The sequence below is a fragment of the Argiope bruennichi genome, chromosome 5, assembly GCF_947563725.1.
Source record: "Argiope bruennichi chromosome 5, qqArgBrue1.1, whole genome shotgun sequence".
Classification (NCBI taxonomy): Eukaryota; Metazoa; Arthropoda; class Arachnida; order Araneae; family Araneidae; genus Argiope; species Argiope bruennichi.
The window spans coordinates 53,251,168-53,263,972 of NC_079155.1; the positions used below are offsets into that span (position 1 = coordinate 53,251,168).

Consider the following 12,805-nt stretch of genomic DNA (forward strand, 5'->3'; position numbering starts at 1 on the left):
CAGTTAAGCAGCATCGAGCGCGGTCAGTACTTCGGAGGGTGACCACGTGGGAACACCGCGAGCTGTTGGCATTTTTTTTTCCAGCGCTGGTTTTTAACATAAAGTTCTTACATTTAAATTCTGTTTTTGCACAGAGCGTTTGCCACGGCCATATCATGCTGAAAGCACCGGTTCTCGTCCGATCACCGCAGTTAAGCAGCATCGAGCGCGGTCAGTACTTCGGAGGGTGACCACGTGGGAACACCGCGAGCTGTTGGCATTTTTTTTTCCAGCGCTGGTTTTTAACATAAAGTTCTTACATTTAAATTTGTTTTAGCACAGAGCGTTTGCCAACGGCCATATCATGCTGAAAGCACCGGTTCTCGTCCGATCACCGCAGTTAAGCAGCATCGAGCGCGGTCAGTACTTCGGAGGGTGACCACGTGGGAACACCGCGAGCTGTTGGCATTTTTTTTTCCAGCGCTGGTTTTTAACATAAAGTTCTTACATTTAAATTTGTTTTTGCACAGAGCGTTTGCCAACGGCCATATCATGCTGAAAGCACCGGTTCTCGTCCGATCACCGCAGTTAAGCAGCATCGAGCGCGGTCAGTACTTCGGAGGGTGACAACGTGGAACACCGCGAGCTGTTGGCATTTTTTTTCCAGCGCTGGTTTTTAACATAAAGTTCTTACATTTAAATTTGTTTTAGCACAGAGCGTTTGCCAACGGCCATATCATGCTGAAAGCACCGGTTCTCGTCCGATCACCGCAGTTAAGCAGCATCGAGCGCGGTCAGTACTTCGGAGGGTGACCACGTGGAACACCGCGAGCTGTTGGCATTTTTTTTCCAGCGCTGGTTTTTAACATAAAGTTCTTACATTTAAATTTGTTTTTGCACAGAGCGTTTGCCAACGGCCATATCATGCTGAAAGCACCGGTTCTCGTCCGATCACCGCAGTTAAGCAGCATCGAGCGCGGTCAGTACTTCGGAGGGTGACCACGTGGGAACACCGCGAGCTGTTGGCATTTTTTTTTCCCAGCGTTGGTTTTTAACATAAAGTTCTTACATTTAAATTTGTTTTTGCACAGAGCGTTTGCCAACGGCCACTATCATGCTGAAAGCACCGGTTCTCGTCCGATCACCGCAGTTAAGCAGCATCGAGCGCGGTCAGTACTTCGGAGGGTGACCACGTGGGAACACCGCGAGCTGTTGGCATTTTTTTTCCAGCGCTGGTTTTTAACATAAAGTTCTTACATTTAAATTTGTTTTTGCACAGAGCGTTTGCCAACGGCCATATCATGCTGAAAGCACCGGTTCTCGTCCGATCACCGCAGTTAAGCAGCATCGAGCGCGGTCAGTACTTCGGAGGGTGACCACGTGGGAACACCGCGAGCTGTTGCATTTTTTTTCCAGCGCTGGTTTTTAACATAAAGTTCTTACATTTAAATTTGTTTTTGCACAGAGCGTTTGCCAACGGCCATATCATGCTGAAAGCACCGGTTCTCGTCCGATCACCGCAGTTAAGCAGCATCGAGCTCGGTCAGTACTTCGGAGGGTGACCACGTGGGAACACCGCGAGCTGTTGGCATTTTTTTTTCCAGCGCTGGTTTTTAACATAAAGTTCTTACATTTAAATTTGTTTTTGCACAGAGCGTTTGCCAACGGCCATATCATGCTGAAAGCACCGGTTCTCGTCCGATCACCGCAGTTAAGCAGCATCGAGCGCGGTCAGTACTTCGGAGGGTGACCACGTGGGAACACCGCGAGCTGTTGGCATTTTTTTTTCCAGCGCTGGTTTTTAACATAAAGTTCTTACATTTAAATTTGTTTTTGCACAGAGCGTTTGCCAACGGCCATATCATGCTGAAAGCACCGGTTCTCGTCCGATCACCGCAGTTAAGCAGCATCGAGCGCGGTCAGTACTTCGGAGGGTGACCACGTGGGAACACCGCGAGCTGTTGGCATTTTTTTTCCAGCGCTGGTTTTTAACATAAAGTTCTTACATTTAAATTTGTTTTTGCACAGAGCGTTTGCCAACGGCCATATCATGCTGAAAGCACCGGTTCTCGTCCGATCACCGCAGTTAAGCAGCATCGAGCGCAGGTCAGTACTTCGGAGGGTGACCACGTGGGAACACCGCGAGCTGTTGGCATTTTTTTTCCCAGCGCTGGTTTTTAACATAAAGTTCTTACATTTAAATTTGTTTTTGCACAGAGCGTTTGCCAACGGCCATATCATGCTGAAAGCACCGGTTCTCGTCCGATCACCGCAGTTAAGCAGCATCGAGCGCGGTCAGTACTTCGGAGGGTGACCACGTGGGAACACCGCGAGCTGTTGGCATTTTTTTTTCCAGCGCTGGTTTTTAACATAAAGTTCTTACATTTAAATTTGTTTTTGCACAGAGCGTTTGCCAACGGCCATATCATGCTGAAAGCACCGGTTCTCGTCCGATCACCGCAGTTAAGCAGCATCGAGCGCGGTCAGTACTTCGGAGGGTGACCACGTGGGAAGCACCGCGAGCTGTTCGGCATTTTTTTTCCAGCGCTGGTTTTTAACATAAAGTTCTTACATTTAAATTTGCTTTTGCACAGAGCGTTTGCCAACGGCCATATCATGCTGAAAGCACCGGTTCTCGTCCGATCACCGCAGTTAAGCAGCATCGAGCGCGGTCAGTACTTCGGAGGGTGACCACGTGGGAACACCGCGAGCTGTTGGCATTTTTTTTTCCAGCGCTGGTTTTTAACATAAAGTTCTTACATTTAAATTTGTTTTTGCACAGAGCGTTTGCCAACGGCCATATCATGCTGAAAGCACCGGTTCTCGTCCGATCACCGCAGTTAAGCAGCATCGAGCGCGGTCAGTACTTCGGAGGGTGACCACGTGGGAACACCGCGAGCTGTTGGCATTTTTTTTCCCAGCGCTGGTTTTTAACATAAAGTTCTTACATTTAAATTTGTTTTTGCACAGAGCGTTTGCCAACGGCCATATCATGCTGAAAGCACCGGTTCTCGTCCGATCACCGCAGTTAAGCAGCATCGAGCGCGGTCAGTACTTCGGAGGGTGGCCACGTGGGAACACCGCGAGCTGTTGGCATTTTTTTTTCCCAGCGCTGGTTTTTAACATAAAGTTCTTACATTTAAATTTGTTTTTGCACAGAGCGTTTGCCAACGGCCATATCATGCTGAAAGCACCGGTTCTCGTCCGATCACCGCAGTTAAGCAGCATCGAGCGCGGTCAGTACTTCGGAGGGTGACCACGTGGGAACACCGCGAGCTGTTGGCATTTTTTTTTCCAGCGCTGGTTTTTAACATAAAGTTCTTACATTTAAATTTGTTTTTGCACAGAGCGTTTGCCAACGGCCATATCATGCTGAAAGCACCGGTTCTCGTCCGATCGCCGCAGTTAAGCAGCATCGAGCGCGGTCAGTACTTCGGAGGGTGACCACGTGGGAACACCGCGAGCTGTTGGCATTTTTTTTTCCAGCGCTGGTTTTTAACATAAAGTTCTTACATTTAAATTTGTTTTTGCACAGAGCGTTTGCCAACGGCCATATCATGCTGAAAGCACCGGTTCTCGTCCGATCACCGCAGTTAAGCAGCATCGAGCGCGGTCAGTACTTCGGAGGGTGACCACGTGGGAACACCGCGAGCTGTTGGCATTTTTTTTTCCAGCGCTGGTTTTTAACATAAAGTTCTTACATTTAAATTTGTTTTTGCACAGAGCGTTTGCCAACGGCCATATCATGCTGAAAGCACCGGTTCTCGTCCGATCACCGCAGTTAAGCAGCATCGAGCGCGGTCAGTACTTCGGAGGGTGACCACGTGGGAACACCGCGAGCTGTTGGCATTTTTTTTTCCAGCGCTGGTTTTTAACATAAAGTTCTTACATTTAAATTTGTTTTTGCACAGAGCGTTTGCCAACGGCCATATCATGCTGAAAGCACCGGTTCTCGTCCGATCACCGCAGTTAAGCAGCATCGAGCGCGGTCAGTACTTCGGAGGGTGACCACGTGGGAACACCGCGAGCTGTTGGCATTTTTTTTTCCAGCGCTGGTTTTTAACATAAAGTTCTTACATTTAAATTTGTTTTTGCACAGAGCGTTTGCCAACGGCCATATCATGCTGAAAGCACCGGTTCTCGTCCGATCACCGCAGTTAAGCAGCATCGAGCGCGGTCAGTACTTCGGAGGGTGACCACGTGGGAACACCGCGAGCTGTTGGCATTTTTTTTCCAGCGCTGGTTTTTAACATAAAGTTCTTACATTTAAATTTGTTTTTGCACAGAGCGTTTGCCAACGGCCATATCATGCTGAAAGCACCGGTTCTCGTCCGATCACCGCAGTTAAGCAGCATCGAGCGCGGTCAGTACTTCGGAGGGTGACCACGTGGGAACACCGCGAGCTGTTGGCATTTTTTTTTCCAGCGCTGGTTTTTAACATAAAGTTCTTACATTTAAATTTGTTTTTGCACAGAGCGTTTGCCAACGGCCATATCATGCTGAAAGCACCGGTTCTCGTCCGATCACCGCAGTTAAGCAGCATCGAGCGCGGTCAGTACTTCGGAGGGTGACCACGTGGGAACACCGCGAGCTGTTGGCATTTTTTTTCCAGCGCTGGTTTTTAACATAAAGTTCTTACATTTAAATTTGTTTTTGCACAGAGCGTTTGCCAACGGCCATATCATGCTGAAAGCACCGGTTCTCGTCCGATCACCGCAGTTAAGCAGCATCGAGCGCGGTCAGTACTTCGGAGGGTGACCACGTGGGAACACCGCGAGCTGTTGGCATTTTTTTTCCAGCGCTGGTTTTTAACATAAAGTTCTTACATTTAAATTTGTTTTTGCACAGAGCGTTTGCCAACGGCCATATCATGCTGAAAGCACCGGTTCTCGTCCGATCACCGCAGTTAAGCAGCATCGAGCGCGGTCAGTACTTCGGAGGGTGACCACGTGGGAACACCGCGAGCTGTTGGCATTTTTTTTTCCAGCGCTGGTTTTTAACATAAAGTTCTTACATTTAAATTTGTTTTTGCACAGAGCGTTTGCCAACGGCCATATCATGCTGAAAGCACCGGTTCTCGTCCGATCACCGCAGTTAAGCAGCATCGTGAGCGGACAGTACTTCGGAGGGTGACCACGTGGGAACACCGCGAGCTGTTGGCATTTTTTTTCCAGCGCTGGTTTTTAACATAAAGTTCTTACATTTAAATTTGTTTTTGCACAGAGCGTTTGCCAACGGCCATATCATGCTGAAAGCACCGGTTCTCGTCCGATCACCGCAGTTAAGCAGCATCGAGCGCGGTCAGTACTTCGGAGGGTGACCACGTGGGAACACCGCGAGCTGTTGGCATTTTTTTTTTCCAGCGCTGGTTTTTAACATAAAGTTCTTACATTTAAATTTGTTTTTGCACAGAGCGTTTGCCAACGGCCATATCATGCTGAAAGCACCGGTTCTCGTCCGATCACCGCAGTTAAGCAGCATCGTGAGCGGACAGTACTTCGGAGGGTGACCACGTGGGAACACCGCGAGCTGTTGGCAATTTTTTTTCCAGCGCTGGTTTTTAACATAAAGTTCTTACATTTAAATTTGTTTTTGCACAGAGCGTCTGCCAACGGCCATATCATGCTGAAAGCACCGGTTCTCGTCCGATCGCCGCAGTTAAGCAGCATCAAGCGCGGTCAGTACTTCGGAGGGTGACCACGTGGGAACACCGCGAGCTGTTGGCATTTTTTTTCCAACGCTGGTTTTTAACATAAAGTTCTTACATTTAAATTTGTTTTTGCACAGAGCGTTTGCCAACGACCATATCATGCTGAAAGCACCGGTTCTCGTCCGATCACCGCAGTTAAGCAGCATCGAGCGCGGACAGTACTTCGGAGGGTGACCACGTGGGAACACCGCGAGCTGTTGGCATTTTTTTTCCCAGCGCTGGTTTTTAACATAAAGTTCTTACATTTAAATTTGTTTTTGCACAGAGCGTTTTCCAACGGCCATATCATGCTGAAAGCACCGGTTCTCGTCCGATCACCGCAGTTAAGCAGCATCGAGCACGGTCAGTACTTCGGAGGGTGACCACGTGGGAACACCGCGAGCTGTTGGCATTTTTTTTTTCCAGCGCTGGTTTTTAACATAAAGTTCTTACATTTAAATTTGTTTTTGCACAGAGCGTTTGCCAACGGCCATATCATGCTGAAAGCACCGGTTCTCGTCCGATCACCGCAGTTAAGCAGCATCGAGCTGTTGGCATTTTTTTTTCCAGCGCAGGTTTTTAACATAAAGTTCTTACATTTAAATTTGTTTTTGCACTGAGCGTTTGCCAACTGCCATATCATGCTGAAAGCACCGGTTCTCGTCCGATCACCGCAGTTAAGCAGCATAGAGCGCGGTCAGTACTTCGGAGGGTGACCACGTGGGAACACCGCGAGCTGTTGGCATTTTTTTTCCAGCGCTGGTTTTTAACATAAAGTTCTTACATTTAAATTTGTTTTTGCACAGAGCGTTTGCCAACGGCCATATCATGCTGAAAGCACCAGTTCTCGTCCGATCACCGCAGTTAAGCAGCATCGAGCTGTTGGCATTTTTTTTTCCAGTGCTGGTTTTTAACATAAAGTTCTTACATTTAAATTTGTTTTTGCACAGAGCGTTTGCAAACTGCCATATCATGCTGAAAGCACCGGTTCTCGTCCGATCACCGCAGTTAAGCAGCATCGAGCGCGGTCAGTACTTCGGAGGGTGACCACGTGGGAACACCGCGAGCTGTTGGCATTTTTTTTCCCAGCGCTGGTTTTTAACATAAAGTTCTTACATTTAAATTTGTTTTTGCACAGAGCGTTTGCCAACGGCCATATCATGCTGAAAGCACCGGTTCTCGTCCGATCACCGCAGTTAAGCAGCATCGAGCGCGGTCAGTACTTCGGAGGGTGACCACGTGGGAACACCGCGAGCTGTTGGCATTTTTTTTTCCAGCGCTGGTTTTTAACATAAAGTTCTTACATTTAAATTTGTTTTTGCACAGAGCGTTTGCCAACGGACATATCATGCTGAAAGCACCGGTTCTCGTCCGATCACCGCAGTTAAGCAGCATCAAGCGCGGTCAGTACTTCGGAGGGTGACCACGTGGGAACACCGCGAGCTGTTGGCATTTTTTTCCCAGCGCTGGTTTTTAACATAAAGTTCTTACATTTAAATTTGTTTTTGCACAGAGCGTTTGCCAACGGCCATATCATGCTGAAAGAACCGGTTCTCGTCCGATCACCGCAGTTAAGCAGCATCGAGCGCGGTCAGTACTTCGGAGGGTGACCACGTGGGAACACCGCGAGCTGTTGGCATTTTTTTTCCCAGCGCTGGTTTTTAACATAAAGTTCTTACATTTAAATTTGTTTTTGCACAGAGAGTTTGCCAACGGCCATATCATGCTGAAAGCACCGGTTCTCGTCCGATCACCGCAGTTAAGCAGCATCGAGCGCGGTCAGTACTTCGGAGGGTGACTACGTGGGAACACCGCGAACTGTTGGCATTATTTTCCAGCGCTGGTTTTTAACATAAAGTTCTTATATTTAATTTGTTTTTGCACAGAGCGTTTGCCAACGGCCATATCATGCGGAAAGCACCGGTTCTCGTCCTATCACCGCAGTTAAGCAGCATCGAGCGCGGTCAGTACTTCGAAGGGTGACCACGTGGGAACACCGCGAGCTGTTGGCATTTTTTTCCCAGCGCTGGTTTTTATTATAATACTCTTATATTTAAATTTGTTTTTGCACCGAACGTTTTCCAACGGCCATAGCATGCTGAGAAAACCGGTTCTCGTCCGATCACCGCAGTTAAGCAGCATCGAGCGCGGTCAGTACTTCGGAGGGTGACTACGTGGGAACACCGCGAACTGTTGGCATTTTTTTCCAGCGCTGGTTTTTATTATAATACTCTTTTATTTAATTTGTTTTTGCACAGAGCGTTTGCCAACGGCCATATCATGCTGAAAGCACCGGTTCTCGTCCGATCACAGCAGTTAAGCAGCATCAAGCGCGGTCAGTACTTCGGAGGGTGACCACGTGGGAACACCGCGAGCTGTTGGCATTTTTTTCCCAGCGCTGGTTTTTAACATAAAGTTCTTACATTTAAATTTGTTTTTGCACAGAGCGTTTTCCAACGGCCATATCATGCTGAAAGCACCGGTTCTCGTCCGATCACCGCAGTTAAGCAGCATCGAGCACGGTCAGTACTTCGGAGGGTGACCACGTGGGAACACCGCGAGCTGTTGGCATTTTTTTTTTCCAGCGCTGGTTTTTAACATAAAGTTCTTACATTTAAATTTGTTTTTGCACAGAGCGTTTGCCAACGGCCATATCATGCTGAAAGCACCGGTTCTCGTCCGATCACCGCAGTTAAGCAGCATCGAGCTGTTGGCATTTTTTTTTCCAGCGCAGGTTTTTAACATAAAGTTCTTACATTTAAATTTGTTTTTGCACTGAGCGTTTGCCAACTGCCATATCATGCTGAAAGCACCGGTTCTCGTCCGATCACCGCAGTTAAGCAGCATAGAGCGCGGTCAGTACTTCGGAGGGTGACCACGTGGGAACACCGCGAGCTGTTGGCATTTTTTTTCCAGCGCTGGTTTTTAACATAAAGTTCTTACATTTAAATTTGTTTTTGCACAGAGCGTTTGCCAACGGCCATATCATGCTGAAAGCACCAGTTCTCGTCCGATCACCGCAGTTAAGCAGCATCGAGCTGTTGGCATTTTTTTTTCCAGTGCTGGTTTTTAACATAAAGTTCTTACATTTAAATTTGTTTTTGCACAGAGCGTTTGCAAACTGCCATATCATGCTGAAAGCACCGGTTCTCGTCCGATCACCGCAGTTAAGCAGCATCGAGCGCGGTCAGTACTTCGGAGGGTGACCACGTGGGAACACCGCGAGCTGTTGGCATTTTTTTTCCCAGCGCTGGTTTTTAACATAAAGTTCTTACATTTAAATTTGTTTTTGCACAGAGCGTTTGCCAACGGCCATATCATGCTGAAAGCACCGGTTCTCGTCCGATCACCGCAGTTAAGCAGCATCGAGCTGTTGGCATTTTTTTTCCAGCGCTGGTTTTTAACATAAAGTTCTTACATTTAAATTTGTTTTTGCACAGAGCGTTTGCAAACTGCCATATCATGCTGAAAGCACCAGTTCTCGTCCGATCACCGCAGTTAAGCAGCATCGAGCGCGGTCAGTACTTCGGAGGGTGACCACGTGGGAACACCGCGAGCTGTTGGCATTTTTTTTTCCAGCGCTGGTTTTTAACATAAAGTTCTTACATTTAAATTTGTTTTGCACAGAGCGTTTGCCAACGGCAATATCATGCTGAAAGCACCGGTTCTTGTCCGATCACCGCAGTTAAGCAGCATCGATCGCGGTCAGTACTTCGGAGGGTGACCACGTGGGAACACCGCGAGCTGTTGGCATTTTTTTTCCAGCGCTGGTTTTTAACATAAAGTTCTTACATTTAAATTTGTTTTTGCACAGAGCGTTTGCCAACGGCCATATCATGCTGAAAGCACCGGTTCTCGTCCGATCACCCAGTTAAGCAGCATCGAGCGCGGACAGTACTTCGGAGGGTGACCACGTGGGAACACCGCGAGCTGTTGGCATTTTTTTTCCAGCGCTAGTTTTTAACATAAAGTTCTTACATTTAAATTTGTTTTTGCACAGAGCGTTTGCCAACGGCCATATCATGCTGAAAGCACCGGTTCTCGTCCGATCACCGCAGTTAAGCAGCATCAAGCGCGGTCAGTACTTCGGAGGGTGACCACGTGGGAACACCGCGAGCTGTTGGCATTTTTTTTCCAGCGCTGGTTTTTAACATAAAGTTCTTACATTTAAATTTGTTTTTGCACAGAGCGTTTGCCAACGGCCATATCATGCTGAAAGCACCGGTTCTCGTCCGATCACCGCAGTTAAGCAGCATCGAGCGCGGACAGTACTTCGGAGGGTGACCACGTGGGAACACCGCGAGCTGTTGGCATTTTTTTTCCCAGCGCTGGTTTTTAACATAAAGTTCTTACATTTAAATTTGTTTTTGCACAGAGCGTTTTCCAACGGCCATATCATGCTGAAAGCACCGGTTCTCATCCGATCACCGCAGTTAAGCAGCATCGAGCGCGGTCAGTACTTCGGAGGGTGACCACGTGGGAACACCGCGAGCTGTTGGCATTTTTTTTTCCAGCGCTGGTTTTTAACATAAAGTTCTTACATTTAAATTTGTTTTTGCACAGAGCGTTTGCCAACGGCCATATCATGCTGAAAGCACCGGTTCTCGTCCGATCACCGCAGTTAAGCAGCATCGAGCGCGGACAGTACTTCGGAGGGTGACCACGTGGGAACACCGCGAGCTGTTGGCATTTTTTTTCCAGCGCTAGTTTTTAACATAAAGTTCTTACATTTAAATTTGTTTTTGCACAGAGCGTTTGCCAACGGTCATATCATGCTGAAAACACCGGTTCTCGTCCGATCACCGCAGTTAAGCAGCATCAAGCGCGGTCAGTACTTCGGAGGGTGACCACGTGGGAACACCGCGAGCTGTTGGCATTTTTTTCCCAGCGCTGGTTTTTAACATAAAGTTCTTACATTTAAATTTGTTTTTGCACAGAGCGTTTTCCAACGGCCATATCATGCTGAAAGCACCGGTTCTCGTCCGATCACCGCAGTTAAGCAGCATCGAGCGCGGTCAGTACTTCGGAGGGTGACCACGTGGGAACACCGCGAGCTGTTGGAATTTTTTTTTCCAGCGCTGGTTTTTAACATAAAGTTCTTACATTTAAATTTGTTTTTGCACAGAGCGTTTGCCAACGGCCATATCATGCTGAAAGAACCGGTTCTCGTCCGATCACCGCAGTTAAGCAGCATCGAGCGCGGTCAGTACTTCGGAGGGTGACCACGTGGGAACACCGCGAGCTGTTGGCATTTTTTTTCCCAGCGCTGGTTTTTAACATAAAGTTCTTACATTTAAATTTGTTTTTGCACAGAACGTTTTCCAACGGCCATAGCATGCTGAGAAAACCGGTTCTCGTCCGATCACCGCAGTTAAGCAGCATCGTGCGCGGTCAGTACTTCGGAGGGTGACCACGTGGGAACACCGCGAGCTGTTGGCATTCTTTTTCCCAGCGCTGGTTTTTAACATAAAGTTCTTACATTTAAATTTGTTTTTGCACAGAGCGTTTGCCGACGGCCATATCATGCTGAAAGCACAGGTTCTCGTCCGATCACCGCAGTTAAGCAGCATCTAGCGCGGTCAGTACTTTGGTGGGTGACCACGTGGGAACACCGCGAGCTGTTGGCATTGTTTTTTCCAGCGCTGGTTTTTAACATAAAGTTCTTATATTTAATTGGTTTTTGCACAGAGCGTTTGCCAACGGCCATATCATGCTGAAAGCACCGGTTCTCGTCAGATCACCGCAGTTAAGCAGCATCGAGCGCGGTCAGTACTTCGGAGGGTGACCACGTTAGAACACCGCGAGCTGTTGGCATTTTTTTTTCCCAGCGCTGGTTTTTAACATAAAGTTCTTACATTTAAATTTGTTTTTGCACAGAGCGTTTGCCGACGGCCATATCATGCTGAAAGCACCGGTTCTCGTCCGATCACCGCAGTTAAGCAGCATCGAGCGCGGTCAGTACTTCGAAGGGTGACCACGTGGGAACACCGCGAGCTGTTGGCATTTTTTCCCAGCGCTGGTTTTTATTATAATACTCTTATATTTAAATTTGTTTTTGCACAGAACGTTTGCCAACGGCCATAGCATGCTGAGAAAACCGGTTCTCGTCCGATCACCGCAGTTAAGCAGCATCGAGCGCGGTCAGTACTTCGGAGGGTGACTACGTGGGAACACCGCGAACTGTTGGCATTTTTTTCCAGCGCTGGTTTTTATTATAATACTCTTATATTTAATTTGTTTTTGCACAGAGCGTTTGCCAACGGCCATATCATGCTGAAAGCACCAGTTCTCGTCCGATCACAGCAGTTAAGCAGCATCGATCGCGGTCAGTACTTCGGAGGGTGACCACGTGGGAACACCGCGAGCTGTTGGCATTTTTTTCCCAGCGCTGGTTTTTAACATAAAGTTCTTACATTTAAATTTGTTTTTGCACAGAGCGTTTGCCAACGGCCATATCATGCGGAAAGCACCGGTTCTCGTCCGATCACCGCAGTTAAGCAGCATCGAGCGCGGTCAGTACTTCGAAGGGTGACCACGTGGGAACACCGCGAGCTGTTGGCATTTTTTTCCCAGCGCTGGTTTTTATTATAATACTCTTATATTTAAATTTGTTTTTGCACAGAACGTTTGCCAACGGCCATAGCATGCTGACAAAACCGGTTCTCGTCCGATCGCCACAGTTAAGCAGCATCGAGCGCGGTCAGTACTTCGGAGGGTGACTACGTGGGAACACCGCGAACTGTTGGCATTTTTTTCCAGCGCTGGTTTTTAACATAAAGTTCTTATATTTAATTAGTTTTTGCACAGAGCGTTTGCCAACGGCCATATCATGCGGAAAGCACCGGTTCTCGTCCGATCACCGCAGTTAAGCAGCATCGAGCGCGGTCAGTACTTCGAAGGGTGACCACGTGGGAACACCGCGAGCTGTTGGCATTTTTTTCCCAGCGCTGGTTTTTATTATAATACTCTTATATTTAAATTTGTTTTTGCACAGAATGCGTTCCAACGGCCATAGCATGCTGAGAAAACCGGTTCTCGTCCGATCACCGCAGTTAAGCAGCATCGAGCGCGGTCAGTACTTCGGAGGGTGACTACGTGGGAACACCGCGAACTGTTGGCATTTTTTTCCAGCGCTGG

General features: G+C 47.8%; 41 non-coding genes and 23 pseudogenes across 41 annotated transcripts; all 64 read left to right on the forward strand.

Annotated features, from left to right (window-relative positions):
- Positions 1 to 140: 140 nt before the first annotated feature.
- LOC129969857 (5S ribosomal RNA) lies at positions 141 to 260 on the forward strand (annotated as a pseudogene).
- Positions 261 to 328: 68 nt separating this feature from the next.
- Positions 329 to 447, forward strand: LOC129969837 (5S ribosomal RNA). The gene has a single exon (XR_008784678.1). It is a non-coding gene; the product is annotated as a 5S ribosomal RNA (ribosomal RNA).
- Positions 448 to 516: 69 nt separating this feature from the next.
- Positions 517 to 634, forward strand: LOC129969897 (5S ribosomal RNA; annotated as a pseudogene).
- Positions 635 to 702: 68 nt separating this feature from the next.
- LOC129969859 (5S ribosomal RNA) lies at positions 703 to 820 on the forward strand (annotated as a pseudogene).
- Positions 821 to 888: 68 nt separating this feature from the next.
- On the forward strand, positions 889 to 1,007 carry LOC129969849 (5S ribosomal RNA). The gene has a single exon (XR_008784680.1). It is a non-coding gene; the product is annotated as a 5S ribosomal RNA (ribosomal RNA).
- Positions 1,008 to 1,077: 70 nt separating this feature from the next.
- LOC129969869 (5S ribosomal RNA) lies at positions 1,078 to 1,197 on the forward strand (annotated as a pseudogene).
- Positions 1,198 to 1,265: 68 nt separating this feature from the next.
- On the forward strand, positions 1,266 to 1,384 carry LOC129969856 (5S ribosomal RNA; annotated as a pseudogene).
- A 67-nt stretch (positions 1,385 to 1,451) lies between these two features.
- LOC129969806 (5S ribosomal RNA) lies at positions 1,452 to 1,570 on the forward strand. Its single transcript, XR_008784649.1, has one exon. It is a non-coding gene; the product is annotated as a 5S ribosomal RNA (ribosomal RNA).
- A 69-nt stretch (positions 1,571 to 1,639) lies between these two features.
- On the forward strand, positions 1,640 to 1,758 carry LOC129969861 (5S ribosomal RNA). The gene has a single exon (XR_008784681.1). It is a non-coding gene; the product is annotated as a 5S ribosomal RNA (ribosomal RNA).
- Positions 1,759 to 1,827: 69 nt separating this feature from the next.
- On the forward strand, positions 1,828 to 1,946 carry LOC129969872 (5S ribosomal RNA). Its single transcript, XR_008784682.1, has one exon. It is a non-coding gene; the product is annotated as a 5S ribosomal RNA (ribosomal RNA).
- Positions 1,947 to 2,014: 68 nt separating this feature from the next.
- Positions 2,015 to 2,134, forward strand: LOC129969827 (5S ribosomal RNA). Its single transcript, XR_008784668.1, has one exon. It is a non-coding gene; the product is annotated as a 5S ribosomal RNA (ribosomal RNA).
- Positions 2,135 to 2,203: 69 nt separating this feature from the next.
- LOC129969883 (5S ribosomal RNA) lies at positions 2,204 to 2,322 on the forward strand. Its single transcript, XR_008784683.1, has one exon. It is a non-coding gene; the product is annotated as a 5S ribosomal RNA (ribosomal RNA).
- Positions 2,323 to 2,391: 69 nt separating this feature from the next.
- Positions 2,392 to 2,511, forward strand: LOC129969895 (5S ribosomal RNA; annotated as a pseudogene).
- Positions 2,512 to 2,580: 69 nt separating this feature from the next.
- On the forward strand, positions 2,581 to 2,699 carry LOC129969894 (5S ribosomal RNA). The gene has a single exon (XR_008784684.1). It is a non-coding gene; the product is annotated as a 5S ribosomal RNA (ribosomal RNA).
- A 69-nt stretch (positions 2,700 to 2,768) lies between these two features.
- LOC129969906 (5S ribosomal RNA) lies at positions 2,769 to 2,887 on the forward strand. The gene has a single exon (XR_008784685.1). It is a non-coding gene; the product is annotated as a 5S ribosomal RNA (ribosomal RNA).
- Positions 2,888 to 2,956: 69 nt separating this feature from the next.
- LOC129969724 (5S ribosomal RNA) lies at positions 2,957 to 3,075 on the forward strand. The gene has a single exon (XR_008784565.1). It is a non-coding gene; the product is annotated as a 5S ribosomal RNA (ribosomal RNA).
- A 70-nt stretch (positions 3,076 to 3,145) lies between these two features.
- On the forward strand, positions 3,146 to 3,264 carry LOC129969917 (5S ribosomal RNA). The gene has a single exon (XR_008784686.1). It is a non-coding gene; the product is annotated as a 5S ribosomal RNA (ribosomal RNA).
- Positions 3,265 to 3,333: 69 nt separating this feature from the next.
- On the forward strand, positions 3,334 to 3,452 carry LOC129969716 (5S ribosomal RNA). Its single transcript, XR_008784557.1, has one exon. It is a non-coding gene; the product is annotated as a 5S ribosomal RNA (ribosomal RNA).
- A 69-nt stretch (positions 3,453 to 3,521) lies between these two features.
- Positions 3,522 to 3,640, forward strand: LOC129969929 (5S ribosomal RNA). The gene has a single exon (XR_008784687.1). It is a non-coding gene; the product is annotated as a 5S ribosomal RNA (ribosomal RNA).
- Positions 3,641 to 3,709: 69 nt separating this feature from the next.
- Positions 3,710 to 3,828, forward strand: LOC129969939 (5S ribosomal RNA). The gene has a single exon (XR_008784688.1). It is a non-coding gene; the product is annotated as a 5S ribosomal RNA (ribosomal RNA).
- A 69-nt stretch (positions 3,829 to 3,897) lies between these two features.
- Positions 3,898 to 4,016, forward strand: LOC129969941 (5S ribosomal RNA). The gene has a single exon (XR_008784690.1). It is a non-coding gene; the product is annotated as a 5S ribosomal RNA (ribosomal RNA).
- Positions 4,017 to 4,085: 69 nt separating this feature from the next.
- Positions 4,086 to 4,204, forward strand: LOC129969952 (5S ribosomal RNA). Its single transcript, XR_008784701.1, has one exon. It is a non-coding gene; the product is annotated as a 5S ribosomal RNA (ribosomal RNA).
- Positions 4,205 to 4,272: 68 nt separating this feature from the next.
- Positions 4,273 to 4,391, forward strand: LOC129969965 (5S ribosomal RNA). The gene has a single exon (XR_008784713.1). It is a non-coding gene; the product is annotated as a 5S ribosomal RNA (ribosomal RNA).
- Positions 4,392 to 4,460: 69 nt separating this feature from the next.
- Positions 4,461 to 4,579, forward strand: LOC129969970 (5S ribosomal RNA). Its single transcript, XR_008784717.1, has one exon. It is a non-coding gene; the product is annotated as a 5S ribosomal RNA (ribosomal RNA).
- A 68-nt stretch (positions 4,580 to 4,647) lies between these two features.
- Positions 4,648 to 4,766, forward strand: LOC129969971 (5S ribosomal RNA). The gene has a single exon (XR_008784718.1). It is a non-coding gene; the product is annotated as a 5S ribosomal RNA (ribosomal RNA).
- Positions 4,767 to 4,834: 68 nt separating this feature from the next.
- Positions 4,835 to 4,953, forward strand: LOC129969972 (5S ribosomal RNA). Its single transcript, XR_008784719.1, has one exon. It is a non-coding gene; the product is annotated as a 5S ribosomal RNA (ribosomal RNA).
- A 69-nt stretch (positions 4,954 to 5,022) lies between these two features.
- Positions 5,023 to 5,141, forward strand: LOC129969881 (5S ribosomal RNA; annotated as a pseudogene).
- Positions 5,142 to 5,209: 68 nt separating this feature from the next.
- On the forward strand, positions 5,210 to 5,328 carry LOC129969973 (5S ribosomal RNA). The gene has a single exon (XR_008784720.1). It is a non-coding gene; the product is annotated as a 5S ribosomal RNA (ribosomal RNA).
- Positions 5,329 to 5,398: 70 nt separating this feature from the next.
- LOC129969882 (5S ribosomal RNA) lies at positions 5,399 to 5,517 on the forward strand (annotated as a pseudogene).
- Positions 5,518 to 5,586: 69 nt separating this feature from the next.
- Positions 5,587 to 5,705, forward strand: LOC129969847 (5S ribosomal RNA; annotated as a pseudogene).
- A 68-nt stretch (positions 5,706 to 5,773) lies between these two features.
- Positions 5,774 to 5,892, forward strand: LOC129969734 (5S ribosomal RNA). The gene has a single exon (XR_008784575.1). It is a non-coding gene; the product is annotated as a 5S ribosomal RNA (ribosomal RNA).
- A 69-nt stretch (positions 5,893 to 5,961) lies between these two features.
- On the forward strand, positions 5,962 to 6,080 carry LOC129969834 (5S ribosomal RNA). Its single transcript, XR_008784675.1, has one exon. It is a non-coding gene; the product is annotated as a 5S ribosomal RNA (ribosomal RNA).
- Positions 6,081 to 6,294: 214 nt separating this feature from the next.
- On the forward strand, positions 6,295 to 6,413 carry LOC129969719 (5S ribosomal RNA). Its single transcript, XR_008784560.1, has one exon. It is a non-coding gene; the product is annotated as a 5S ribosomal RNA (ribosomal RNA).
- Positions 6,414 to 6,625: 212 nt separating this feature from the next.
- On the forward strand, positions 6,626 to 6,744 carry LOC129969843 (5S ribosomal RNA; annotated as a pseudogene).
- Positions 6,745 to 6,813: 69 nt separating this feature from the next.
- LOC129969974 (5S ribosomal RNA) lies at positions 6,814 to 6,932 on the forward strand. The gene has a single exon (XR_008784721.1). It is a non-coding gene; the product is annotated as a 5S ribosomal RNA (ribosomal RNA).
- Positions 6,933 to 7,001: 69 nt separating this feature from the next.
- On the forward strand, positions 7,002 to 7,120 carry LOC129969876 (5S ribosomal RNA; annotated as a pseudogene).
- A 68-nt stretch (positions 7,121 to 7,188) lies between these two features.
- LOC129969796 (5S ribosomal RNA) lies at positions 7,189 to 7,307 on the forward strand. The gene has a single exon (XR_008784639.1). It is a non-coding gene; the product is annotated as a 5S ribosomal RNA (ribosomal RNA).
- A 69-nt stretch (positions 7,308 to 7,376) lies between these two features.
- On the forward strand, positions 7,377 to 7,495 carry LOC129969830 (5S ribosomal RNA). The gene has a single exon (XR_008784671.1). It is a non-coding gene; the product is annotated as a 5S ribosomal RNA (ribosomal RNA).
- Positions 7,496 to 7,561: 66 nt separating this feature from the next.
- Positions 7,562 to 7,680, forward strand: LOC129969887 (5S ribosomal RNA; annotated as a pseudogene).
- A 68-nt stretch (positions 7,681 to 7,748) lies between these two features.
- LOC129969916 (5S ribosomal RNA) lies at positions 7,749 to 7,867 on the forward strand (annotated as a pseudogene).
- Positions 7,868 to 7,933: 66 nt separating this feature from the next.
- Positions 7,934 to 8,052, forward strand: LOC129969878 (5S ribosomal RNA; annotated as a pseudogene).
- A 68-nt stretch (positions 8,053 to 8,120) lies between these two features.
- LOC129969835 (5S ribosomal RNA) lies at positions 8,121 to 8,239 on the forward strand. The gene has a single exon (XR_008784676.1). It is a non-coding gene; the product is annotated as a 5S ribosomal RNA (ribosomal RNA).
- Positions 8,240 to 8,453: 214 nt separating this feature from the next.
- LOC129969721 (5S ribosomal RNA) lies at positions 8,454 to 8,572 on the forward strand. Its single transcript, XR_008784562.1, has one exon. It is a non-coding gene; the product is annotated as a 5S ribosomal RNA (ribosomal RNA).
- Positions 8,573 to 8,784: 212 nt separating this feature from the next.
- On the forward strand, positions 8,785 to 8,903 carry LOC129969844 (5S ribosomal RNA; annotated as a pseudogene).
- Positions 8,904 to 9,115: 212 nt separating this feature from the next.
- Positions 9,116 to 9,234, forward strand: LOC129969885 (5S ribosomal RNA; annotated as a pseudogene).
- Positions 9,235 to 9,302: 68 nt separating this feature from the next.
- On the forward strand, positions 9,303 to 9,421 carry LOC129969839 (5S ribosomal RNA; annotated as a pseudogene).
- Positions 9,422 to 9,489: 68 nt separating this feature from the next.
- Positions 9,490 to 9,607, forward strand: LOC129969890 (5S ribosomal RNA; annotated as a pseudogene).
- A 68-nt stretch (positions 9,608 to 9,675) lies between these two features.
- Positions 9,676 to 9,794, forward strand: LOC129969807 (5S ribosomal RNA). The gene has a single exon (XR_008784650.1). It is a non-coding gene; the product is annotated as a 5S ribosomal RNA (ribosomal RNA).
- Positions 9,795 to 9,862: 68 nt separating this feature from the next.
- Positions 9,863 to 9,981, forward strand: LOC129969979 (5S ribosomal RNA). Its single transcript, XR_008784726.1, has one exon. It is a non-coding gene; the product is annotated as a 5S ribosomal RNA (ribosomal RNA).
- A 69-nt stretch (positions 9,982 to 10,050) lies between these two features.
- Positions 10,051 to 10,169, forward strand: LOC129969993 (5S ribosomal RNA). The gene has a single exon (XR_008784741.1). It is a non-coding gene; the product is annotated as a 5S ribosomal RNA (ribosomal RNA).
- A 69-nt stretch (positions 10,170 to 10,238) lies between these two features.
- Positions 10,239 to 10,357, forward strand: LOC129969980 (5S ribosomal RNA). The gene has a single exon (XR_008784727.1). It is a non-coding gene; the product is annotated as a 5S ribosomal RNA (ribosomal RNA).
- A 68-nt stretch (positions 10,358 to 10,425) lies between these two features.
- LOC129969828 (5S ribosomal RNA) lies at positions 10,426 to 10,544 on the forward strand. Its single transcript, XR_008784669.1, has one exon. It is a non-coding gene; the product is annotated as a 5S ribosomal RNA (ribosomal RNA).
- A 68-nt stretch (positions 10,545 to 10,612) lies between these two features.
- LOC129969976 (5S ribosomal RNA) lies at positions 10,613 to 10,731 on the forward strand. Its single transcript, XR_008784723.1, has one exon. It is a non-coding gene; the product is annotated as a 5S ribosomal RNA (ribosomal RNA).
- Positions 10,732 to 10,800: 69 nt separating this feature from the next.
- Positions 10,801 to 10,919, forward strand: LOC129969797 (5S ribosomal RNA). The gene has a single exon (XR_008784640.1). It is a non-coding gene; the product is annotated as a 5S ribosomal RNA (ribosomal RNA).
- Positions 10,920 to 10,988: 69 nt separating this feature from the next.
- On the forward strand, positions 10,989 to 11,107 carry LOC129969892 (5S ribosomal RNA; annotated as a pseudogene).
- Positions 11,108 to 11,176: 69 nt separating this feature from the next.
- On the forward strand, positions 11,177 to 11,295 carry LOC129969866 (5S ribosomal RNA; annotated as a pseudogene).
- A 68-nt stretch (positions 11,296 to 11,363) lies between these two features.
- LOC129969802 (5S ribosomal RNA) lies at positions 11,364 to 11,482 on the forward strand. Its single transcript, XR_008784644.1, has one exon. It is a non-coding gene; the product is annotated as a 5S ribosomal RNA (ribosomal RNA).
- A 70-nt stretch (positions 11,483 to 11,552) lies between these two features.
- On the forward strand, positions 11,553 to 11,671 carry LOC129969991 (5S ribosomal RNA). The gene has a single exon (XR_008784739.1). It is a non-coding gene; the product is annotated as a 5S ribosomal RNA (ribosomal RNA).
- A 67-nt stretch (positions 11,672 to 11,738) lies between these two features.
- On the forward strand, positions 11,739 to 11,857 carry LOC129969913 (5S ribosomal RNA; annotated as a pseudogene).
- A 66-nt stretch (positions 11,858 to 11,923) lies between these two features.
- On the forward strand, positions 11,924 to 12,042 carry LOC129969820 (5S ribosomal RNA). Its single transcript, XR_008784662.1, has one exon. It is a non-coding gene; the product is annotated as a 5S ribosomal RNA (ribosomal RNA).
- Positions 12,043 to 12,110: 68 nt separating this feature from the next.
- On the forward strand, positions 12,111 to 12,229 carry LOC129969725 (5S ribosomal RNA). The gene has a single exon (XR_008784566.1). It is a non-coding gene; the product is annotated as a 5S ribosomal RNA (ribosomal RNA).
- Positions 12,230 to 12,297: 68 nt separating this feature from the next.
- LOC129969928 (5S ribosomal RNA) lies at positions 12,298 to 12,416 on the forward strand (annotated as a pseudogene).
- A 66-nt stretch (positions 12,417 to 12,482) lies between these two features.
- LOC129969726 (5S ribosomal RNA) lies at positions 12,483 to 12,601 on the forward strand. Its single transcript, XR_008784567.1, has one exon. It is a non-coding gene; the product is annotated as a 5S ribosomal RNA (ribosomal RNA).
- Positions 12,602 to 12,669: 68 nt separating this feature from the next.
- LOC129969918 (5S ribosomal RNA) lies at positions 12,670 to 12,788 on the forward strand (annotated as a pseudogene).
- The last annotated feature ends 17 nt before the right edge of the window (positions 12,789 to 12,805 follow it).